Raw genomic sequence first — 27589 nt, 5'->3', positions numbered from 1 at the left:
CGACTACTAGGTATGTAACAAATTATGTAGAGGGATGTGAGTGATGTAGAAGGGATCTATCCCTCCTATATGACGGGAGTGATATCATGATTCTTGATAGAGTGGGACCACTAAGTGCATGGCCATGCCCAAATAAGTCAATATGAGATATTGAGCTCATTTAATTAGAGTGAGTCTACTAGGAGTTCAAGACATAGATTGATTAGAGAATGACACGGTTTATGCCTCAATTTATCAATTTAAATGTCAAGGATAGAAGGACATTGTCACATATTGTGAGAGTCACAATTAGTAGTCACAATGGTGATGTTGGATCTCAACATTCTTGTAACTTGGGTAGTAATGATGTGTTGCTAGATACCGCTCATTGCTTATGTTTCTAAATGGGTTTAGGAGCATTGCCAACGTTACAAGAACCTATAGGGTCACACACAAAAGATAGTTAGATGGAGATTAGGTTCATATGATGGACCAAGAGGATTAGGTTCATGTGATGAATCAAATTGGATTAAGAGTAATCCAAATTAGACTAATTGAGTTGGACTCAATTTGATTCTTGTGTCGAATGAGTCTAATTTAGACTATGATTCATTGAGTCAATTTAAACTAATGAATAGAGATTCATTAAATTAAATTAATTTGAGTCAAAGGGTAGATTTGATCAACCATGGGAGATAAGAGGTCAAGTTTGACTTGACTTGAGAGGGAAGATGAAGGGTCAAGTTTGACTTGACCAAATGCCACTTCATTGTGACTTGGCATGGGCCGGCTAATGATGATGTTCCACATCATCAAGGCTACATCATTGTGTGCCACCTCATGAGGAAGACCAAGAGTCATGACTCTTGGTATTACATGGAAGTATAAAACACTCTAATAAGGGGGTCTGCCACATGTGTGTGAAGCAAGGGTGTGATTATTCAAGGTCTCTTCTTCTTCCTCTTTTTCTTTCTCTCCTTCTCCTCCATTACCGAGACCTCTTAAGAGTGCTAGCACACTCTAAGTGGTTCTCTCCACCTTTTTTCCATGTGGATACGTGTAGAGGAGTGTACACTTGACACTCTACAAGATTCGGCAACCATTTGGACGAGCGGGATAAGTGAAGGGCATCGCTACAAGGGTAATAATTCCTTTTCATGTAGATCTAAGTTAGATCTAGTGTAGACAAGCATGAACATGAATATTTTATTTATCTATCTTCGCACGGATCCGTGGCTACCTTCGAGGTTTCTGCAACGCAAAAAGTGGTTTTTTCAGATCGAAAGTTCTAACAATCACATGAATGCATTTCTTATAAAGGAGGGGTTCATCCCAAATATAGTCCTTCACATCTAAAAAAAACTTTTGCTTTTGTTGATTGGAGAAATTTGGGGGTAAAACTCCACTTGCTTGGAAATTGACAAAATCTACATACCAAGGTATTTTAACACTTGACAAAGCTAGAAGGTGCTCGTCGAGAAAAACATCATCAATAGGTAAGTCAGAATTTGCATCCTTTTTTTTTGTTTTGCCATACTCTGATAAATGATCAGCCACTACATTTTCTGCTCCCTTCTTATCTCTAATCTCAAGGTTAAAATCCATCTGATAAGCCGAGGTTTAGTATCTTTCTTGCCTAGTAAAAAATCGGATGGCTGCATGATCAGTATAAACTATCACCTTTGAACCCACCAGATACGATCTAAATTTATCAAATGCAAATACTACGGCTAGGAATTTTTTTTCGGTAGTGGTATAATTCACTTGAGCTGCATCAAGTGTTTTACTTACATAATGGATTGCATGTAGAATCTTATTTTTTCTCTGTTCTAAAACTACTCCTACTACAAAGTCGCTAGCATCACACATTATCTCGAATGGAAGATTCCAATCCGAGGCTTTGATTACTGGAGCTGAAGTAAGAGCACTTTTGATTTTAATAAAAGCCTCCATGCAATCACTATCAAAACAAAACTCAACATCTTTAATTAACAAATTTGTCAAAGGCTTAGAAATTTTTGAGAAGTCCTTAATAAAACACCTATAGAATCCGGCATGCCCCAAGAAACACCTTACTCCTTTTACATTAATTGGTGGGGGTAACTTCTCTATTACTTCTACTTTTGCTTGATCCACTTCAATCCCACATTCTGATATTTTATGTCCCAAGACAATTCCTTCTTTAACCATGAAGTGACATTTTTCCCAGTTTAATACTAAATTCGCCTCTTCACATCTTTGAAGAACTGTAGAGAGATTCGTCAAACAAGTGCCAAAGTCATTCCCATAAACTGAGAAATCGTCCATGATCACTTCCATAATTTTCTCTATTAAATCTAAAAAAATTATCATCATATATCTCTGAAAAGTAGCTAGAGCATTACAAAGCCCAAATGGCATATGGCGATAAGAAAAAGTGCCATAGGGGCATGTGAAAGTAGTTTTCTCTTGATCTTGAGGGTGAATTGGGAGTTGGAAAAATCCTGAATATCCATCCAGATAGCAAAAATATGAGTACTTAGCCAATCTCTCAAGCATTTCATCAATAAAAGGCAAGGGAAATGATCCTTTCTAGTTTCTTTATTCAACTTTCGATAATCAATACACATTCGCCACCCCATCACTGTTCGTGTTGAAATCAGTTTATTATCCTCATTTTTTATAACAGTCATTCCCCCTTTCTTTGGAACTACGTGTACTGGACTCACCCATTCACTATCTGAGATTGGATAAATGATCGCGGCATCAAGAAGTTTGAGCTCCTCCTTCTTTACTACTTCTTTCAGATTTGGGTTTAACTTCCTCTGATGTTCAATTGAATTTTTATAACCCTCTTCAAGTAAAATTCTATGCATGCAAAGGGAAGGACAAATCCCTTTAATATCATCAATTGTATATCCAATTGCTTTTCTATGCAGCTTTAACTCTTCAATCAATCTCTGTGTTTCAGAATCAGTTAAATTGGCATTGATTATAACTAAAAAAGTGGAATTTGGTCCAAGGAATTCATATTTTAGGGTTGATGGTAACGGCTTAAGTTCAAGTTGAGGTGGCGCTATTTCTGGCACAGTTAGCTCTTGCTCTATCAACTTAATTTCATCTTCTTGAGATCCCTTCTCCAAATCTTCTTCATCTTCTAGAGAAATATCATCCCCTTTCATCTCCTCCGTTAAAACTGTCTCTCCATCAAATATTTTTGAAAGAGATTCATAACACCAAAGCAATTATACTTGAAGATCATTCTGATTCAGAGTAATTCATTTCTCACCATTTTCCTTCTCTTCAACCGTATTAGCCGTCAGAGTTGTCTTATTCTGTCCTGACCAATCATTAAAATTTGATGCAATCCTGCAAATTATCTCGTTGGCTTCCTCTAAGCTTTTCTTCAAAAAAGATCCTCCAGAGGCTATATCTAATTGACTTTTATTTGAGAAAGAAAGCCCCATATAGAATAAGTGCATGATTAACCATCTCTCTGTTGGTTGCTACTCGGAAAACCCAATGGCTCCACTGTACAAAAATTTTGTACGTGATCTGAACCTTTCCTAGCTACCATGTGTTCTTTTAATTTAAACTTGTATCTCCTGCGGAACTTAACACGTTTGATTCCAAGTTTAACTTATATGTTCTTTTAGGTTTAGATTTGGATCTATTGCCGAACTTAACATGTTTGATCCAAATCACCTAGGTTATAAATTTAATTAAATATTAGTTTCCAAAATTGGCTTGCAGTGCTGCATGGCGAGGTACTTGGCCTTCTTGGATATGGGAGCAACCACCACCGACTAGACAAAGCCTTTTAAGGAAAGTTAATATTTAATTTCCTTATATAACTCTAGGTTAACCAAAAGAAACAATCAAATCACAAGGAAAAAAGAAAAAGAATACAACATCGAAATCAAATTCGAAAAATAAGAATCGAATGTCTCTTGTATTTGGTATTTATACAAAGAAAAATTAACTAGTATGATGCGGAAATTAAATACTAGTTATACCTCTTCCTTGTATGCTTAAAACCTCGAAATCTTATGCCGTATCCCTCGCTTCCTCTTAGACGTCGTGTGGGCGACGATCCTCCAAGACGAACACCACCCGGAAAGCTTCTCCTCCTTCTCTAGAATTCGGCCACCACCACCACAAAGGAGCAAAAGAGAGCAAAGGGAAGAGAGGGAGAGGGGCCGGCCACTTGATGATCTCCAACAACACAATATCAATTGTTATATTTTTCAAGGCCTCCCCTTCCCCCCCTTTTTATATTAGTTTTCCAACGGAAAATTATGGAAAGAGTTTTATAAAAAATTAGACTCATTCCTATTTCCTTTTAATTTTTTCTTTTTCTTTCCTTTTAATTAATCAATCCTAGATTGATTTATTAATTAAACAACTATTTGCTGATGTTTAATTATTTGACAGGCCCCTTGCTTGGGCACCAAGCAAGGTGGCCGACCACTTATTAAAAGGGAAAGAAAGAAAAAAATATTATAAAATTTAAAAGAAGAAAACTTCTAATAAAAGTTTACAAACTCTCTTTTTTTTCTAATGTGGATATTAAAAGGAAAGTTTTAAAATTTAAAATCAAGTTTTAAAATTTAAAACATCTCTAATAATATTTCTTTTTAAAAGAATGTTTTATAAATTTTACAACTCTCTTTTAAAACCTTGTGGCCTAATTTAAATTAGGAAAATTTTATAAATTTTTAAAATCTCTCTTTTTATAAATTGTAAATATATGAGGAAATTTAAAAATTCAAAAATAACCTTCCTAATTTAAATATTGCGGCCGACCCCCTTGCCCAAGGCAAGGGCCGACCACTTCTAGAGAATATGTGGCCGGCCATTGCTTGGTCACCAAGCAATGAACCGGCCCCTTCTTGGACTCCAAGATAGGCTTTTCTTTGGATGGACTTGAGGCTTTATTGAGGCTACAACAGGGACCTAGAGAAGAAATTGGTTTTGGCCTTCCGATGAGCTTGAGTATCCCGTGCTTGCCCCGAACACACAATTCAAGTTCATCGATAATAACTCATTCCACTAGAGGGTTATTACCGCACTACCGCATCAATCCCAAATTACATTATGAGCTCCTTCTTATCATGAGTGTGTTAGTCTCCCTGTGTTTAAGATTACGAATGTCCACTAATTAAGTGAGTTGCTAACAACTCATTTAATTAATATCTAGCTCCAAGAGTTGTACCACCCAACTTTATTGTCATGTTGGACTAGGTCCACCTGCAGGGTTTAACATGAAAATCCTTATGAGCTCCTCTTGGGGACATTCTCAACCTAGATAACTAGGACACAGATTCCTTCTATAATCAACAACACATACTTTAAGTAATATCATTTCCCAACTTATCGGACATATTGATTTATCGAGCTAAACCTCACACTTTGATAAGTCAAAGAAATAAATATTAAATATACATGCTTGTTATTATATTAGGATTAAGAGCATACACTTCCATAATAACTAAGGTCTAGTTCTTTTACTAAGTCAGAACAAAAGGAACTTACATAAATGATCCTACTCGATACACTTAAAGTGTATCAGTGTAATTTATTAGTCAAGATAAACTAATACTTAATTACACTACGTCTATTATGATGGTTTGTTCCTTTCCATCTTAGTCGTGAGCAACTGTTTATAATTTATAGAGAACCGACAACATGATCTTCTAAGTGTGACTCCGCACTCCAAGTTATCTACTCTATAAATTAATTGAACAATTACATTTAACAAATAAATGTAAACATTTGACCAATGTGATTCTTTATTTCAAAATAAATGTGTACAAAAGCTAAACTTTTAAGTATACACTCCAACAATCTCCCACTTATACTAAAAGTCTAAGCTACCATATCTGTTTCCATACATCTGATTCCCATCCCCTCCACACGCCGATCAAAAGCTTTCGCCGGAAGGGCCTTGGTGAAAGGATCTGCTAGGTTATCTGCTGATGCTATCTTGGCGTCGACAACGTCTCCTCGCTTGACGATGTCTCGTATCTGGTCATACTTGCGCTCTATATGTTTACTTGCCTTATGGGCTCGTGGTTCCTTCGAGTTTGCAACTGCTCCACTATTATCACAATAAATTGTGATGATCTTGGGCAAACCAGGAATCACATCTAAGTCCATTAGAAAGTTCCTGAGCTATACAGCTTCTTTGGCTGCCTCAGAGGCTGCCACATACTCAGCTTCCATAGTTGAGTCTGAGACGCATTTTTGCTTAACACTCCTCCATGCAATGGCTCCACCTCCTAAAGTAAACACATAGCCTGATGTAGACTTACTGTTGTCCCTATCTGATTGGAAGTCCGAATCCGTGTAACCCACAGGGAGTAAATCGTCTACTTGGTAAACTAGCATTTAATCTCTAGTCCTTCTCAGGTACTTTAATATATGCTTTACTGCAGTCCAATGTCCTTGTCCAGGATTACTTTGATATCTGCTAACCATGCCCACGGCAAAACAGATATCAAGTCTCGTACAAAACATTGCATACATAAGGCTTCCTACAGCCGAAGCATAAGGAACTGCCTTCATGACCTCAATCTCCTTTGATGTTTTTGGAGACATCTCTTTAGATAAGGCTACTCCATACCTAAAAGGTAAGAAACCTTTCTTGGAGTTTTGCATGCTAAAACGAGCAAGGATTGTATCTATATATAAAGCTTAGGGTAGGTACAACATTCTTTTCTTGTGATCCCTTATAACTTTGATCCTAAGGATGTCTGCACATTCTCCTAAGTCCTTCATATCAAATTTTTGGACAACCATACACTTACGTCTGATAATACCTTGACATTGTTGTCAATTAACAAAATATCATCTACGTATAGTACAAGAAATATCACCATGTTTCTGTTACACTTCTTGTATACACAAGACTCATCCGGACACTGAATAAATCCATATGACTGGATTATTTCATTAAACCGGATGTTCTAAGATCTTGAAGCTTGCTTCAGTCCATAAATGGACCGATTAAGCTTGCACACTAGATGCTCTTTGCCCTTTTCAATGAACCCTTCTAGTTGCTTCATATGGATGTTTTCTTCAAGACTTCCATTAAGGAAAGTTGTCTTGACATCCATTTGCCAAATCTCATAATCCATATGAGCGGCAATGGATAAGAGTATCCGGATAGACTTAAGCATAGCTACCGGCGAAAATGTCTCCTCATAATCGATTCCCTCTTTCTGAGTGTACCCCTTCGCAACAAACCTTGCTTTGAAGGTTTCTACCTTCCCATCTGTCCCTCTTTTCCTTTTATAGATCCACTTGCATCCAATGGCTTTTACACCATCAAGTTGTTCTACAAGCTCTCAGACCTTAATAGAATACATAGATTGTATTTCGGAATTCATTGCCTTTTGCCAAGATACTGCATCTATATCTTGGAGTGCTTCATCATATGTCCGGGGATCTGGTTCATGTTTGCCTGGGATCAAGTCCGAAGACTCACCCAAAAACATGAATCTCCCGGGCTACCTTACAACTCTCCCACTACGACGAGGCACCGTCTGTGGTTGTGTATCATGTGTGACACATGTTTCAGTCTCTTGTGGTACTTCATCTTGTATTGTTGGTACTGAAGTAGACATGTCCTCTCTTAGTTCTTCTAGAATAATTTTACTACTGGGCTTGTGATCCATTATATAGTCTTCTCCTAAAAACTGGGCATTGGTGCTAACAATGACCTTCTGGTCTTTAGGACTATAAAATAAACCGTCTTTCATTCCTCTGGGATACCCCACAAACATACGAAATTCTGTACGAGATTCTAACTTATCAGCATCTTGTTTCAGCACATGTGCTGAACTACCCCAAATCCGAATATGTCTTAGACTGGGCTTCCGCCCATTCCATAATTCTGTGGGAGTAGAAGATACTGATTTAGAAGGTACTAAGTTCAGAATGTGCGCTGCTATTTCCAGAGCGTATCCCCAAAACGAATTTGGTAATTCTGAATAACTCATCATCGATCTAACCATCTCCATTAGAGTCCTATTCCTTCGTTCTGCCACACCATTCTGTTGGGGTGTACCAGGTGCGGATAATTGGGATTGAATCCCGACCCCTGATAAGTAATTCCTAAACTCTCGTAAGAGGTATTCGCCACCACGATCAGACCATAGTGTCTTGATACTTTTACCTAGACGTTTCTCCACATCAGCCTTGTACTCTTTGAACTTATCAAAGCACTCAGACTTGCGGCGCATTAGGTAAATGTATCCATATCTTGAATAATCGTCTATAAAAGAGACAAAATATTCAAAGCCACCTCTAGCCTGGATAGACATAGGACCACACAAATCAGAATGAACCAATTCTAATGCTTCTTTGGCTCTATACCCCTTGGCCTTAAAAGGTCTCTTGGTCATCTTACCTTCCAAGCAGGATTCACACGTTGGAAAGTTTTCCAACTCTAATGGACCCAAGAGTCCATCGGCTACAAGCCTTTGAATCCTACTTAAGTTAATATGACCAAGGCTTAGATGCCAAAGATGTGTTTGGTTCATTTCCGAAGGTTCTTTTCTCTTATTAGAGTTAGAAGATGTGTTATTAATTTCCATATTTTGCTTTGTGGGAGAAATTGGATTTAAAGTATATAAATTGCCAACCAATGCACCAGAACAGATAATCACTTTATTTCTCTTTATAACCACATTGTTACTAAAGGAAACTGAATATCCATCCAAATACAGTTTAGAAACTGAAATTAAATTCTTTCTAAAACTGGGTACATAAAGACAATTCCTTAAAACCAATTTCCTATTCCTATCAAATGATAAGTAGACGTCTCCCACTGCAACAGCCGCCACCTTAGTAGCATTGCCCATGCAGACGGTAATCTCTCCTTCAGATAGTCGTCGGGTTTCCTGGAACCCCTGCGAGGAATTGCAGACATGATCAGTGGCTCCCGTATCTACACACCAGGTGCTGGTAGATAACACCGCTAAACATGTTTCAACTACTTGAGTATGAGATATACCTTTATTGTTCTGTTTCCTACGAGGATAGTCCGCCTTCCAATGTCCAGTCTGCTTGCAAATAAAGCATTTGCCCTTCGGCTTCTTTATTCCAGTTTTTTGTCCTGCACCTTGAGGTTTATTCACCTTCTTTGCTGAGCCATTTTGTTTCTTCTTCTTCTTGCCTTTCGGCTTAGAAGTAGAACCATTTTCAGCATAGTGAATTTGAGAATGTTGATGAAACAACCCTTCGGCTTCCTGAAGTTCTGTCAGATGTTCCGCCAATGAATACATCCTTTTATTCATATTATAGTTCAGGCGAAAATGCTCAAAACTTCTGGGCAGCGTTTGGAGGATGATATCGACCTGGGTTTCCCCATCAATTTCCCCTCCAAGAACTTGTATTTCGTTTAAGTAAGCTATCATCTTGAGAATATGATCCCTCACGGGAGTCCCCTCAGTCATGGTGGCTGTCATTAGTTTTCTCATTGCCTCTTGCCTAGCAGCCCGATTCTGATGTCCGAAGAGTTCCTTGAGATTGTTCATTATATCATAGGTTGTTGGTAAGTCCTGATGCTGATGTTGCAATACATTTGACATCGAAGCCAAGATGTAACACCGCGCCATCTCATCAGCTTTTACCCATTTACTATGATGCTGAATCTCCACTGGGGTAGAATCATTGCTAGGTGTTTCTAGGCATTCCTCTGACAGTACAAACTTATAGCCCTTAGCAGTTAAAACAATGTCCAGGTTTCTTTTCCAATTTATATAGTTGGGACCAGTAAGTCTGTTTTCTTTTAGAATAATGGCCAGTGGGTTGAAAGTCATCCTAAGAATCACAAAATAAATTTTGGTCAGAACTCTAAATTTAGAATAATATTGATTCCTCAAACAGTACTATTTTAAATTAACCAACACCTTAAAACACCGTGAATTTTGTATGCCACAATAGTGTGGACGTATACAAATTCAACATTTGTAAAAGGAGGGTATATCCCATTATTTTATTATCTTGTCAACCTATCTTTTTGACAAATAAAATTAATAGTTGGTTTCCTTCGGTCACACAAATAATAGCAGTGACTCCGATGGGGAGGATACTATTAGACGTGCCTAAGTGTATATCATTACTTGACACTAAGTCCATTAATAAGATTATGCCCCTTCCGATGGGGAAGATCACACGCTCTTAATTAATTTCCTATAGTCATCCGAAATAGAAGTTTGGTCTAGTGATCCACAAACAAACTCATCCGATATGGAGGAAGGCACTCAAGTTTGTTTGCATCACTTACAAATCAGTAATGGAGACCGTGGAATTCACTAAAATAAATTCCTCTCCCACTTAGTTCTTTAAAGTGAGGAATTTTGATGATGCTAGCCTACTAAACATGTACACTAACATTCACACACAGCATAATACAAAAACAATAAATAGAAAAACTAATTTTCAACTATTATGGCTTTTATCTATTATTGTCCTCCGTGTGTCTTCATCCCTAGCTGCTGCCATCTTTGGCCACCGCCACCGGGTCTAGTTGTCGCATCCATCATGCTCCTTGTTCCGCTGCGCCACTTTGATCCTCAAAAGGTTCCACACCTTGCAAGATTCGAACCGCGACATAAATAGAATTTTACATTTTTCGATCCTATATTCCTCGAAGGAATGTACATGTAAACTAGTTCGAACATAAAATAAAATTTACATCCATCGATCCTATATTCCATAAAAGGAATGTACATGTATCTGGATCAAAAAATAAAATCCTAATAAAACTAAATACAGCTCCTACTATATTTTATAATATAATCATGCACACATAATAAATGCCCTTGACATGTCCAAGGGTCCAATCACACACATAATAACTATAAGTCATAATAGTTGGATCCTGCATCCACAAAGTTAGCATATCCTACTATTAACCTGCCCAAATTATGTATGCCATGTGCATAATTTGTTAGCTAGAGCCCTAGAGCCAATCATTTGATGATTGTATTTTGGACTTGTTGTATCATATTCTATATAAATAAAGGCATTTGGATTTTGGTTATTATACTTACTTGTATTGGTGGGAAATAAACTAAGTATAATAATGTCCTTGAGTAGATGGTTCTCACCTATATCAATCGGTTAGTTGAACCGATAATGAGATGATATAGGGAACACTACTCTTAATCATTCCTAGTCGAGTATTAACATTCAGGGACAATGTTAATGTAATAAGACTAGCATGTAGGTCAACTCGATGACTTGATCTCACAAGTCATGGATATAGAGATATCAAGTTGACACATGGGTATACATTAGAGAATGTATACTGAATGACCCGCCATGAGAAAGTATCATGGATCGTTATATGAGTGTCATATACTTTCTCATGTGGCTATTAGTATGACTACTAGTCCTTAGACCTGAAGTCACCATGGATCCCTACATAAGGAGTTATGTACTTTGGTTTCGTCAAACGTTACCCGTAACTGGGTGGACTATAAAGGCGATTACTGGGTATGTAACGAATTATGCAGAGGGATGTGAGTGATGTAGATGAGATCTATCCCTCCTATATGACGGGAGAGACATCAGTATTTTTAATAGAGTGAGACCACGAAGTGCATGACCATGCCCAAATGAGTCAATATAGGATATTGAGCTCATTTGATTTAGTGAGTCTACTTGGTGTCCAAGATTTAGATTGATCAGAGGATGACACGGTCTATGCCTCACATTGATCAATCTAGATATCTAGGATAGAAGGACACTTGTCATATATTGTGAGGAGTCACAATTAGTAGTCACAAGGTGATGTTGGATCTCAACATTCTTGTAACTTGGGTAGTAATGATGTGTTGCTAGATACCGCTCATTACTTATGCTCCTAAATGGGTTTAGGGCATTGCCAACATTACAAGAACCTATAGGGTCACACACTAAGGACAATTAGATGGAGATTAGGTTCATATGATGAACCAAGAGGATTAGATTCATTTGATGAATCAAATTGGATTAAGAGTAATCCTAATTGGGCTAACTTGAGTTGGACTCAAGTGGATTCATGTATTCAATGAGTCTAATTTAGATTATGACTCATTAAATCAACTTAATTTAATGAATTAGATTCATTATATTAAGTTGGCTTGAATCAAATAGTTAGATTAGATCAACCATGGAAGAGTTTTGGTCAAGTTTGACTTGACTTGAGAGGAAGATTAAAAGTCAAGTTTGACTTGACTTTATGCCACCTCATTGGTGAGTTGGCATTGATGTGGACCAATGGTGTTACTCCACATCATCATGGGTGCCACCTCATGGAAGTTACAAAGCCATTCTCTTTAATGGCTTCATATTAATTGCAATTAATGCAATTAATTTGGGGTTACACATGGAGAAGTGGCCGGCCACATTTTTGAATGAAATGGATTCATGTTTCATTCAAGTGGCATTATTACATCTTCTTCCTCTCAAGCTCTCCCTCTCCTCCTTCCTTGGCCGAACCACATAGGTGCTAGCACACCTTGGTTTTTTGGTCACCTCCACCTAGTGTGTTCGTGTGGATATGTGTAGAGAGTTGTCTACATTGACAACTTCGAGATCCGGCATACCGAGGACGAGCGGGATACGCAAAAGGGCACGCAACAAGGGTAAAGATCTTCATCATGTAGATCTAGAAGTTTTGTAACTCGTACTCGTATGTTTTCGAATTTTTCTTCGCACGAGATCCGTTGGCTAGGGTGATTCGAGGTTTCCGCAACGCGAAAAAGCGGTTTTCGCGGCCCGAAAAACCCAACATAATTAAACTAATACCAAAAACACAGGATAAAACTCTAGCTCTGATACCAATTGTTGGTTGCTACTCGGAAAACCCAATGGCTCCACTGTACAAAAATTTTGCACATGATCTGAACCTTTCCTAGCTACCATGTGTTCTTTTAAGTTAAACTTGTATCTCCTGCGGAACTTAAAATGTTTGATTCCAAGTTTAACTTATATGTTCTTTTAGGTTTAGATTTGGATCTCCAGCAGAACTTAACACGTTTGATACAAATCACCTAGGTTATAAATTCAATTAAATATTAGTTTCCAAAATTGGCTTCCAGTACTGCATGGCGAGTCACTTGGCCTTCTTGGATATGGGAGCAACCACCACCGACTAGACAAAGCCTTTTAAGGAAAATTAATATTTAATTTCCTTATATAACTCTAGGTTAACCAAAAGGAACAATCAAATCACTAGGAAAAAAGAAAAAGAACACAACATCGAAATTAAATTCAAAAAACAAGAATCGAATGCCTCTTGTATTTGGTATTTATACAAAGAAAAATTAACTAGTATGATGAGGAAATTAAATACTAGTTATACCTCTTCCTTGTACGCTAAAACCTCGAGATCTTCTGCTGTATCCCTCGCCTCCACTTAGACGTCGTGTGGGCGACGAACCTCCAAGACGAACACCACCCGGAAAGCTTCTCCTCCTTCTCTAGAATTCGGCCACCACCACCACAAAGGAGCAAAAGCGAGCAAAGGGAAGAGAGGGAGAGGGGCCGGCCACTTGATGATCTTCAACAACACAATATCAATTGTTATATTTTTCAAGGCCCCCCCTTCCCCCCCCCCCCCCCTTTTTATATTAGTTTCCCAACGAAAAATTATGGAAAGAGTTTTATAAAAAACTAGACTTATTCCTATTTCCTTTTAATTTTTTCTTTTTCTTTCCTTTTAATTAATCAATCCTAGATTGATTTATTAATTAAATAACTATTTTTTGATGTTTAATTATTTGACCGGCCCCTTGCTTGGGCACCAAGCAAGGTGGCCGGCCACTTATTAAAAGGGAAAGAAAGAAAATTTTTTTATAAAATTTACAAGAAGAAAACTTCTAATAAAATTTTACAAACTCTCTTTTTTTTCTAATGTGGATATTAAAAGGAAAGTTTAAAATTTAAAACAAAGTTTTAAAATTTAAAACATCTCTAATAATATTTCTTTTTAAAATAAAGTTTTATAAATTTTACAACTTTCTTTTAAAACCATGTGGCCTAATTTAAATTAGGAAAATTTTATAAATTTTTAAAATCTCTCTTTTTACAAATTGTAAATATTGAGGAAATTTAAAAATTCAAAAACAACCTTCCTAATTTAAATATTGTGGTCGGCCCCCTTGCCCAAGGCAAGGGTCGGCCACTTCTAGAGAATATGTGGCCGGCCATTGCTTGGTCACCAAGCAATGAACCGGCCCCTTCTTCGACCCCAAGATAGGCTTTTCTTTGGATGGACTTGAGGCTTTATTGAGGCTACAACAGGGACCTAGAGGCGAAATTAGTTTTGGCCTTCCGATGAGCTTGAGTATCTCGTACTCGTCCCGAACACACAACTCAAGTTCATCGATAATAACTCATTCCACTAGAGAGTTATTACCGCACCAATCCCAATTTACATTATGGGCTCCTTCTTATCATGAGTGTGTTAGTCTCCCTGTGTTTAAGATTACGAATATCCACTAATTAAGTGAGTTACTGACAACTCATTTAATTAATATCTAGCTCCAAGAGTAGTACCACCCAACTTTATTGTCATGTTGGACTAGGTCCACCTGTAGCGGTTAACATGGCAATCCTTATGAGCTCCTCTTGGGGACATTCTCAACCTAGATAACTAGGACACAGATTCCTTCTATAATCAACAACACATACTATAAGTAATATCATTTCCCAACTTATCGTGCATATTGATTTATCGAGCTAAACCTCACCCTTTGATAAGTCAAAGAAATAAATATTAAATATACATGCTTGTTATTATATTAGGATTAAGAGCACACACTTCCATAACAACTAAGGTCTAGTTCTTTTACTAAGTCAGTACAAAAGGAACTTACCTAAATGATCCTACTCAATACACTTAAAGTGTATCAGTGTAATTTATTAGTCAAGATAAACTATTACTTAATTACACTACGTCTATTCTGATGGTTTGTTCCTTTCCATCTTAGTCATCAGCAACTGTTTATAATTTATAGAGAACCGACAACATGATCTTCTAAGTGTGACTCCGCACTCCATGTTATCTACTATATAAACTAATTGAACAATTACATTTAACAAATAAATGTAAAAATTTGACCAGTGTGATTCTTTATTTCAAAATAAATGTGTACAAAAGCTAAACTTTTAAGTATACACTCCAACACTCTCAATACCGTGATGCGGACATAACTGTAAAAGAGATTAATATATTTCCCAGGCTTGATGTTGCTCCTCCCCAACAAGTTGCTTGAAATTCAAGATTTGACTTCTCAAATAGGTAGTCTTCTGAGGGGGAAAATATTTGCCTAAGAACTTCTACTCTAACTTATCCCAGGTTTTGATACTTTGAGATTTCAGAGAATTATACCATCTCTTCGCAGCATCATTCAGACTAAAAGAAAAAACTAGTAGCTGCATAACTTCAGACAGAACCTCCTCATATTTCGTATTATAGCAATATCTATAGAATTCTGTTAGATGTGAATAAGGGTTCTCAATCTCTAGACCCCCAAACTAAGCTTGCTGAATCATTAAGATAAAGGATGGTTTAAGCATAAAATCTCTTGCTTAAATTTCAGGGTAAACAATCGGACATAATCCTTTGGCAGACCTTGGGGCCCCATAATCTCCTAATGACCTGAATACCATGTTTGATGTGCAAGAGAAAAGAAATAGGAGATACAAAATTACAGTTACCACAATCAGAAAATTATTAAGAGGTAACAAGATATACAAGAAAAAGTTATGAAATCAGAATTCTAAAAATTAGATTCAACTATGCAAATGAAAAGAAAGAAAAGTTATGTTTAGCCTAACTCAATTGATAATCCCTAATGTTATAGCACAGTCCCCGACAACGGCGCTAAAAACTTGTTGACTCTCCACAAGTGTACAGAAATGTCATAAGTAATAATAAAAGATATCGAATCCACAGGGACTGGAATAAACACTAAAGATGTCTCAATGTGAATTAGCTAAACAACTAATCAATTGGTTTTCAAGAGCTAAGTATGACTACGAAATGTAAACAAAGAAATGAAAGAATAAGAAACAAGAATAAGGGTGACGATAAAGGGAATGTTCTAGGAGTTTTGGTTTCTTTGTAAGGATTGTTTCATGTAAATGATCTACCAAACCTTATTCCTCAATTGTCCAACATTTGTAGAAGGTTGTCGGTTCTCTCTTGCAATAGACAACCGACCTAGGATTGAAATCTATACCTAAATGTGATCAATTAGAAATGAACCTATGTTGTCCTTACACGGGCTTACTTGTCATGTGCGTCCCTTGGATAATCAACATAGAATTTATCACTCCTCAACCGCACCAAGATATAATATACAAACACATACAATCTATCCTACCCTCTTGAAATACCTAATTTTCCCTTCAAGATTACCCCTCAAACGTCCTTACACGGGCATGTTCCAGTCACGAACGTCCCTCGAAAAATCGAATGAGGAATAACCTCTACAAGATCCACAAGATATCCAAACATTCAATCAAGCATGGTAATTAAGACCTAATCACAACAATCTACACAAGAAAGAATAGATACAAACAGGACAAAATCATAGAAATAGGAAATTGGCACATCCACAAGAGTTTTACATCAAATTATCCTTACAATTTCTCCCTCCATCCTAGAACAAGATATCTACTCCATAAAACAAGAAAAAAAAACCTGAATAGAAGATGATTACAAGCATTCTTGATCCCCTCAAATCCAAGAAAAGAGAGAAAGAAAACTTATCTACAAAGAATAACGTCTTCGGATCCAATCCTTGCTTTCCCGGAGTCGATTCAGTGAAGATCCACCCTTAGATCGCCGGAAAACCCTTCAAGATGGTGGAGGAATGCCCCAAATCTTCTTTCCCTCCCAAAAGGGAGAAGATCCCTTTTGAAATGAAGAAGAAACCTTTATATACAGTGGGAAATTTGAGCGCCACACGGCCCCAGGACCTAGCCATGTGTGGAACACGGCCTGACTCACTCCCCTCTCTGCCTGTCTCACACGACCGTGTGTGAGACATGGCCATGGCTTGCTTCTGCCAATGCTCCCCTTGCACGGTCGTGTAGATCTACACGGCCTGCACTGCCTCTGCCTCTGGAAACCTTGCATGGTTGTGTGGTGTACACGGCCAGAGCCCTCTTGCTCACTGGAAACCCAGCACTATCGTGTGGTGTACACGGCCAGGGCTTCTGTGGTCTCTGGAAATCTTACATAGTCATGTGGTGTACACGGTCAAGTCTCCATTTGGCTTCAAATCTTGGCACGGTCGTGTGAGGTTCACACGGCCGAGCCATCTTCCTTTCCTGCTGCAGCTACACGGCCAAGGATCTCCACACGGCCTGGGCAACCCCCCATTGCAGGGTCGTGTGAGGTACAAGAATGGTGCCTTCCTCCTTTGCTTCGCTTGCAAATTTGGCCTTGAACACAAAACCTTCACCAAATTCGACTCCTATGTACAGAAAATACACAAAAGTTGATCTCCGAACAAAAAGAGTAAATATGCTAAAAGGAAAGTTGGAAGTATGAAAATACATAGACAAAGCATGTGCAAAGTATGTGAATGTGCGTTAAAACATGCTAAACAAGTGTATACAATCTACGCACATCAACTGCTCATCTTGGCCACATTGATGTAGTGGTAGCTTGGAGATATGAGCAGTTGCCATAGTCCTGCTCGTTCTGTCACTCAGATGTAGTGGCGGCTGTGAGCGGTGTGTGTGAGTGGCGCATATATGCATATGCATATGATGTGCTGTGCATCCCTTGGAGATATATCTGCATACATATCTTGTAGTTGTTAGCTACATGTGTTTGTGAGATGTTGCACTTGTTTAAACTATGATTGTTGTATATGGTTGTCATGCTTCATACATGTCATTTATTATACATGTATATAATGTTGGTTATATTGCTCAGGTGTTATAAGTAGATATGTTGCTGATCCCTGGTGAGTTTACTAATCATTGCAATGTATATATCAGTTTCAGATTCGGTATATGCTTTTATTATGTCAGTTATGATTATATGCATTCCTTATGTTGGATATGACTATGAGTATTCATTATGTCAACTATGTCTAGGTGCATTCATTATGTCTGTTATGATCATGTTCTTATTTCCCTGATGAGACTGTATACTTTGATCTCCATATTTTATTTTAACCATGCACTATCTTATCTTTTACCCGCTGAGTGACCCGCACTCACCACCGTATTTTTGTGTTGTCTTTTCCTCAGGTAGCAGGTAGTAATTATAGAGTTTCTTGCAGTATCATATCTGCCGGTCCCACGTCACATCTGAAGACAGTCTTTGATTTTTTTTTATATATGTTTTCTTTATGGTATTGGCATTATATTGGTGTTTAGCCATGTGACTTCTTTACCCTTTTTAGTATTTTGTTGTGTTTAAGCTGTGCTAACATGCATTGTGTCATTGTGATTTGTTTAGGCTTTCCTTTCATTTTTTTGTTGTGTTTTTAGTACAGTCGTGTGCGTTGTTTATTATACGATTGTATGGTTGCGATCATTTTATTTCAGCCGAGTGAGTTGTGTATATAACTACGTGGTTATATATGTTTAATTAGTGTGAGCTAATGATTATAGCTTGTGAGTATTCTTGTGGTTGTAATCATGCTTCATATTATCACAGTTATAGGGGGGATGCTGTCCATTTGCCAGGCAGGAACTCCTCTAGGGCGTGACAATTTATTAGTACGAGAGCCACAGGTTTATGACGCTTATTTCCTGTGTTTTGAATTTCATGTTTTATTTTCTTGATGTGACTTTTCAAGCTTTGGGACCAGGGTGCGACAGGACATCTCCAAGCTATAGGAGGTATGTTTGTATACTATTATCATACACTGCTATTGTTACTTATCCAGTTAGTTTTCTATGTTAGTTATGACATGTGTTGATACATTTTTGTTAGTATTTATCTATTTGTATGAAGCAAACATGACATGTGTATGTCAGTTACTGTTGATGTTTATCATGTTAGCTAGAGCCCTAAAGCCAATCATTTGATGATTGTATTATGGACTTGTTGTATCATATTCTATATAAATAAAGGCATTTGGTTTTTTGGTTATTATACTTACTTGTATTGGTGCCAAATGAACTAAGTATAATAATGTCCTTGAGTAGAAGGTTCTTGTAACACCCACTAAGCTTTTAAGATAAATATGAGAATGATGAATTTACCTTAGAAAAATATTAGTAGAATGTTGAACCAAAAAGAAATAAAAAGAAATAAAAATAAGGAGTGGTCAAGGATTGAACCTTGAACCTCTCATGAGGTAAATGATAGGATTAATGGGTAATAACCAGTTGGGATAGGAATGATATATTGATAGCAAAGGAGAGAAACTCATGATAAGGATGAGAGTAAAAGCTAGCCAAAAGAAAACAAGAAAAGAACAAGAGAAAGGCAACTTGCCTTCCTTCTTTTCTCTCCCTCTTCCTCTCTCTTTTTGCCGTGACTTAAAGAGGACCATTAAGGGGATTCATTCCCCCTTGTTTCATCATGAATGATGAGAACAAATAAATAAATAAAATAAAAAGAAAATGAAAAAAAAGGGCTAAGGGAGAAGGAAAGCAAAAACCAATTTTGCTACCTCTTCCCCCTTAACATAAAAGGGAGCATGTGAAGAGAAGATTTGATTTTTCTCTCATTTCTCTCATTCTCCCCTCTCCATCACCGAGAACCTCAGCCCCCTCTCCTCCATTTTCGGCCCCCAAAACAAAGTTCCTCCTAGGATACAAAGGAGGGCTACCAAGGGAAATCAAAGGAGGAGAACAAGAAGAAGAGACCCTTTCTTCCATCACCACACTTTAGAACCACAAGCGAAAAGGATGTAAGTATCCCCTCACCTGTGGTACAAGTAGTTTTGATGTGTTTTTGGATTTTATGAGGATTTTAAAACCTAGAACAAAGTTGTGAAAAATTCGGCCAAAGGAAGGACTTGTGATCCTAGGAATGTTTAAAATAAGCCTTGATTCATGATAATTTTTCTATGCTTTGTCAGAAGGTTTTCTCTCATATTTTTATATATATGTGATGTTGGATTAGAGATGTATCTAACCTTAGAGTTTCGGCCAAAAAGGTTTTATAAGGGCTAGGGAATTTATTTGTTTACCTAACTTGCACAAAACCCTCTAAATAAATGGTTAAGGATCCATTATTGTTTTCATACTTGAAGGTTACTGTTACACTCTGCAAGTGTACGAAAATGTCGCAAGTAATATAAAAGATTATCGTATCCACAGGGACTGGAATAAGCACTAGAAATGTCTCAATGTGAATTAGCTAAACAACTATCCAATCGTTTCAAAGGCAAAGTAAAGGTAAACAAATCTAATCTTAAAGATCAACAAACAAGAGTTTAGTGTTTTGGGTTATGATAAAGGGAGATTCTAGGAGTTTCGGTTTCTTTGTAAGATTTCTTGAATGTAAATGGTTCACCAATTCTTATCCCTCAATTGCCAAACATGTAGAAAGTTGCCGGTTCTCTCTTGCAACAGACAACCGGCTAAGGACTGAGAAATGTATCTAAATAGGATTAATTAGACATGAACCTACATTGTCCTTACACAGAAGCGCACCTATTACTATGTCTTCCTAGGATATCAACATAGAAGCCCACAACTTATTAATCTATCAAGATACAAGAAACTAATCACAAGATCCATCCTACTCTCTTGAATATTCCCATTTCCTCTTCAAGATTATCTCTCAAACGTCCTTACACGGGCTTGCACCTGTCACGTGGATCCCTCGGATGATCGAGTGAGAGTTTATCTTTACAAAGTCCACAAGAAATCCAAACAATCAATCAAGAATGAGAATTAAGCACAAATCACCATTAATCATTCAAGATCTAATTGATACAAGCAAGACAATGTCATTGAAACAAGAAAATGGCAAATCCATAAGAGATTACATCAATCCACCATACAAATACTCCCTTAATCCTAGAATACAAGATCTACTCCATGAATCGAGGAAGAAAACCCGAAGAAATAGAGATTACAAGCATTTCTTAAATCCCCAATCCAAGAAATCAAGAAGAGGGGAAAAGAGAAAACTTATCTGAAGAAGCCTCGTCTTGGATCCAATCCTCGCTCCGAGTCGAAATCGTCGAGATCTCCCTTAGAATCGCAATCCTCCCAAGAATGGGAGGAAACCACCAAATCTTGCCTTCTCCCAAAGGGAGAGATCCCTTTTAATTCATGAAGAAGGGTTTAAATAGAGGAGGAAACCCACACGGCCTGTGACACGGTCAGTGTGAGATTCACACGCCATGTCCGTTCCCTCTGCCAAGCTGCAGTAGTGTGACTCCACGCCGAACCCTTCTCTCTGGAAATGCTACACGGCCACACCACAGCCTGCTTAGTCTCTAGAAATGCTACACGGTCGTGTAACACAGCCGCTCTGGTCTCTGGAAATCTCACGCCGTGTAGATCCACACGGCCATGTAAGGCTTCTGCTCTGGTTGGCTTCAAATCTTGACACGGCCGTGCGAGGTTCACACGGCCATGTCATCTTCCTCTTCTGTTGGTGCCAAACTCCACACGGCCTGAGCTCCATACCAGTGCAGGGCCGTGTGAGGTACACGGCCCGGTGCTTTCTCCCTTTGTTTCCTCCAATGCATGCCCAAAGATGTAGATTTTTCACCAAATTGACTCCTGTGTACAGAAAATGCACAAAAAGCGGATCTCCAAACCAAAAGAGTAAATATGCTAAAAGGAAAGCTGGAAGTATAAAAATGCATAGATCAAGCATGCTCAAAATATGTAAATGTGCGTAAAAACATGCATAAAAGAGTATATAATCTACGCACATCACACCCCCAGACTTAAACCTTTGCTTATCCTCAAGCAAAATGCTGCAGTCTAAATTCATATGTTCTACAACACATTCATAAAACCCAGTGCACTTTCCTAACTCTATCAAAAAGTTTCATTAACAAGCATGATCATGGAAACAAGTAAAGTATGGTTCAAGCTTAAGAATCTTGTGCGCAGTGTAAAAGTAACTCAACACCCTTCAAGTTTCAATCCATGTCCTAGTCAAGTCGTCATCAAATTTAAATTCCTAGTGTTCCCAGTGAAAGACAAGTAACCAGTGATAGGCACTTACTCACCATTCACTTGGTTCATATTTCTCAACTAACCCAAGGTCTCAAAGGTGTGCTCAATCTCAAGAGAAGCTAAACAGTCATTTCCCCAGTAACCTAACTCGGTCTCAAAGGGGTGACTTGCTAGATTCCACTCATGACAACTGTTTTTTATATCCCTTATTATTCTTTTATTTATTTTATTTATTTTTTTTTATAAGTGTTTGCATTGTGCAAAACTTATTCACAAATGTACTTTTAGCACACATGTTGGGATATTTTGATTTTTCCAAATGAGCTTTAATGATTTGAGCCTCATCCAGTAACCAAAATGAAAGTTGAGAAATCACCATGGAAACCAAGTACTAAGCAAACAAGATGAATCATGACTATTTCAATGACATCAACTATTCAAGCGTCAAGCACAAGTGTAGTGAAGATAAAATCCTTAAGGTTGAACTAAAACTAAAACTCATCACCATAAGATTCTTAGCTTATTAATGCTTCCCAAGATAGAAAAAAGAACTACATAAAGTTTACTACTAGCATCATTCGAACATCATGAATCAAGACAATAATCGTGCTAACATTTCACTTGAATCCAAGAAAGCATATAAGTGAAGTTTTGATGTTCTCAAGATGTATGCCATAAAAAATCAAAACCCAAAATGCAAGACATAAGCAAAAACAAAAACAAACAAAGCAAATCAAATGCATCTAATGCATCCCCCCAGACTTAAATTTTTCATTGTCCCAATGAAAACTAAAAACAATGTGGAGGAGATTTTAAGAGAAGTTACCAAGTGATGAGCTCCAAATGGTTGACATTCATGTTTTTTTTTTAGATACTCCTCTATCCAATGTTCACAATCCTCCACAACTTTAAAATCTACAAAAAATAAGATAGACAAGAAGAATTAAGTAGAGGGTATGATTTATTATCAACAAAATAAAAAGAAACTAAAAGTAAAATGAAAACAAGATTGAACTTGGGTTGCCTCCCAAGAAGCGCTTGTTTAAGGTCATCAGCTCGACCACCTCATTAGATTCATCTAAATCTTGCTCTTGGAGGGGTAAGATATTTTAGAACCCTCCTACCAAGGGCTCTTATTATGGAGGGAGCTTTCAATATTGGAGCTACAAAGTAAAGTATAACCCTCTCCATCTTCGTCTTCTTGGAAATTTTTTCAGGTGGTCGAAGACGGTTCAGATTGAGCTTCCAATTATTGACCCATGTGAAATATGCACATCCAAAAGAAAAACAAATCTCCCACAGGCATGTTATATAGTATGGAGCTAGAACCATATCAAGATAAGATGAATAAGTAATAAAAACTGAATCACATCCAACAAAGTCAATTATAGGTACCTCCATAAAGTTTTCCAAAAGATCACAAAAAATACTAACCTTACTTTGCTGAGAAATACCTGAAATTTCTAAACATGTAGATGTGACTTCCTCTGAATCAAATGATGGTTCTGGCTCTAGCTTAGGTGTTGATGATATCAATGATGGTGATTCTTGAGACTCTGCTAGCTCTGCATAAGTCTCTACACATTGTTCCAAAACATGATCAATCCTTAAAACCTCTAAGGGTTGTCTTGACAAAGGTGGTGATCCTTGAGATGCTGCTTCCACAACACAGATCCCTACACATTCTTCCATATCATCATCATCAACACATACATCAAAAAATAAACCAACTCTATGTCCTCAATAGGAGAATCAATAACAAGATGATCAATAACTTCACTTGCAGTTTTAAGTTGATCTACCACATCACATTCATCATCTGAAAATTCAATGTCACTATAACACCTTATAAAATTTTGAGGTAGATCTGAAAACTTATTTACCACTACATTATCAATAAAATCCTCATCTGAAAAATCTTCATCTTCATATATATTCAAAAATCTACACTCAACCATATTAGTGTCACAGGATTTGCCGAAGTCTTTATTTTCATTGACCCCCACTAACCTTTGTGGAAAAGGAACCCTTAGTGAAGGTCCTGGGAAAGACTGAACTCCCTTTTTCCCAAATTCCCTTTGAGCTTTTGGAGGAGGTCCAACTTGCTTATCTAATGTTGGTGTGATTAATCGTTGAGGAAAAGGTACTTCTGGCCTTTGGGAACTTCCTAGATAAATAGAATTGAGTTCTTGTGATCTTCTATTATTCTTCTCCTCAATTCTAAACATGTCATTCTTCAAAAGTTCTTCATGATTTTTGCCACTTCTCAACCCCACATCATCACACTTTTCATTGGATCTTGACTGTGTAGGAGGCGGATCTTCTTTAAACCATTTTGAAACAATTCTATCAAGCTTTGCCCCCAAATGTTTGAACTCCTCACTCTGTGACTTGTGAATTTCAACATTTTTAGGTGGTTGAATTTCATTTTGTTTGACAGGCTCTCTTATATTTATGGCTTTCACTTCTTGAATATCTGAGGGAAATTCCATCCAACTTTTGTTCGACCATTCATGGAGGTTCAATGTCACTTGATCAATTAACGAATAAGCTTCATCTACACTTTTGTCTACTCCAGCTGATGAATCCAATAAAGTCTTGTCTGAGGAAGAAATTCCCCCATAGAATATGTGCAAAATCAACCATTTTTCAAAACCATGATGAGGGCACTGTCTTTGAAGACTCTTGAATCTATCCCATGCTTCAAATAATGATTCTCCATATGCCTGAGCAAAATTTGTTATGTAATTCCTCATATACACCGTTCTACTTGGAGGGAAAAAATGATTCAGAAATTGCTTCTCCAATTGTTCCCAACTTGTGATGCTTTGAGGACAGAGAGAATATAGCCAAGTCCTTGCTTTATCCTTGATACTGAAAGGAAATGTCATCAATCGAACTGCATCTGCTGATACTCCTTCACATTTCACCAAATCACAAATCTCTAAAAATGTTTCAAGATGCAGATAAGGACTTTCTGATACTTCTCCTCCAAATTTGTGACCTTGTATCATGAAAATTATCTCTGGGTCTAGTTGGAAACTTTCTGCTTCAATTTGAGGTTGCACAATGGGAGATAAAAATCTTGCAGAAAAGGGTGTAGAAAAATTTCTCATGGGCCTGCTTGACATGTTAGTGCTCATGGATATTCAAGAAGAAAAAGAAGATTATCAAGAATCAAAAACAAGAAATAAAATGCAATATGAAAAGCAAGAAAGCAAATGCAGAATTTAAATTGCAAGAAAGAAAGTGCATAATGAAAACAAGAAAGAAAAGATAAAAGGAAAAAAGAAAAATATCTAGAATAATTCATATGCTAAAGATTGCAAGATATGTTTACAAAAGAAAAGAAGAAAGAAACTAGATCAAAAGAGAAAACAGAGAAAAGTTAGATTAGAGTGCTAGAAATCAAGAATGCAAAGTTAGAATTAGAATTAGAATTGCAACAAAAAGAATTGTCAAGAATGTTATTCAAGAAAAGAAAAGCTATGAAAATGTAAAGAAAGAAAGAAAAGTTATGTTTAGTCTAACTCAATTGATAATTCCTAATGTTATAGCGCAGTCCCCGGCAACGGCGCCAAAAACTTGTTACGCTCCGCAAGTGTATGGAAATGTCGCAAGTAATATAAAAGATTATCGTATCCACAGGGACTGGAATAAGCACTAGAAATGTCTCAATGCGAATTAGCTAAACAACTATCCAATCATTTCAAAGGCAAAGTAAAGGTAAACAAATCTAATCTTAAAGATCAACAAACAAGAGTTTAGTGTTTTGGGTTATGATAAAGGGAGATTCTAGGAGTTTCGGTTTCTTTGTAAGATTTCTTGAATGTAAATGGTTCACCAATTCTTATCCCTCAATTGTCAAACATGTAGAAAGTTGCCGGTTCTCTCTTGCAACAGACAACCGGGTAAGGACTGAGAAATGTATCTAAATAGGATTAATTAGACATGAACCTACATTGTCCTTACACAGAAGCGCACCTATTACTATGCCTTCCTCGGATATCAACATAGAAGCCCACAACTTATTAATCTATCAAGATACAAGAAACTAATCACAAGATCCATCCTACTCTCTTGAATATTCCTATTTCCTCTCCAAGATTATCTCTCAAACGTCCTTACACAGGCTTGCACCTGTCACGTGGATCCCTCGGATGATCGAGTGAGAGTTTATCTTTACAAAGTCCACAAGAAATCCAAACAATCAATCAAGAATGAGAATTAAGCACAAATCACCATTAATCATTCAAGATCTAATTGATACAAGCAAGACAATGTCATTGAAACAAGAAAATGGCAAATCCATAAGAGATTACATCAATCCACCATACAAATACTCCCTTAATCCTAGAATACAAGATCTACTCCATGAATCGAGGAAGAAAACCCGAAGAAATAGAGATTACAAGCATTTCTTAAATCCCCAATCCAAGAAATCAAGAAGAGGGGAAAAGAGAAAACTTATCTACGAAGAAGCCTCGTCTTCGGATCCAATCCTCGCTCCGGAGTCGAAATCGTCGAGATCTCCCTTAGAATCGCCTAGAAATCCTCCCAAGAATTGGAGGAAACCACCAAATCTTGCCTTCTCCCAAAGGGGAGAGATCTCCTTTTCAATTCATGAAGAAGGGTTTAAATAGAGGAGGGAATCGGGCGCCACACGGCCCCGTGACACGGCCGTGTGAGATTCACACGGCCATGTCTAGTTCCCTCTCTGCCAAAGCTGCATGGTCGTGTGACTCCACACGGCCAGAACCCTTCTGCTCTCTAGAAATGCTACACGGTCGTGTGGTGCACACGACCACAGCCTGCTTAGTCTCTGGAAATGCTACACGGCCGTGTGGTACACACGGCCGCAGCCTGCTTGGTCTCTGGAAATCTCACACGGCCGTGTAGATCCACACGGCCATGTAAGGCTTCTGCTCTGGTTGGCTTCAAATCTTGACACGGTCGTGTGAGGTTCACACGGCCATGTCATCTTTCTCTTCTGTTGGTGCCAAACTCCACACGGCCCGAGCTCCATACCAATGCAGGGCCGTGTGAGGTACACGGCCCGGTGATTTCTCCCTTTGTTTCCTCCAATGCATGCCCAAAGATGTAGATTCTTCACCAAATTGACTCCTGTGTACAGAAAATGCACAAAAAGCAGATCTCCGAACCAAAATAGTAAATATGCTAAAAGGAAAGCTGAAAGTATAAAAATGCATAGATCAAGCATGCTCAAAATATGTAAATGTGCATAAAAACATGCATAAAAAAGTATATAATCTACGCACATCAGTTACTTGGAACAAAAAGTATCCCACTCACAAGTTTCGGCCAAGGAAGGGTTTAGGGTTAGGAATACTTTGAATTTAAACTCACCATGTTTATATGATAGAATATAGAGTTTCTTAAAGAAGTTGCATGCTTGTATGTTGATAGAAACTCATGAACACCACTCTTAATGTTTCGGCCATGGTAAGGTGGATGGCTTAGAATATCTTAAACAGATTTTTAACAT

At 37.6% G+C, this 27589-nt stretch overlaps 1 non-coding gene across 1 annotated transcript; it reads left to right on the top strand.

The window, feature by feature from the left end:
* The first annotated feature begins 24735 nt into the window (after window positions 1-24735).
* Window positions 24736-24841, top strand: LOC122054309. Its single transcript, XR_006132637.1, has one exon. It is a non-coding gene; the product is annotated as a small nucleolar RNA R71 (small nucleolar RNA).
* The last annotated feature ends 2748 nt before the right edge of the window (window positions 24842-27589 follow it).

Source organism: Zingiber officinale, chromosome 3A, assembly GCF_018446385.1.
Source record: "Zingiber officinale cultivar Zhangliang chromosome 3A, Zo_v1.1, whole genome shotgun sequence".
Taxonomy (NCBI): Eukaryota; Viridiplantae; Streptophyta; class Magnoliopsida; order Zingiberales; family Zingiberaceae; genus Zingiber; species Zingiber officinale.
This window is presented reverse-complemented; position numbering and strand designations above follow the sequence as displayed.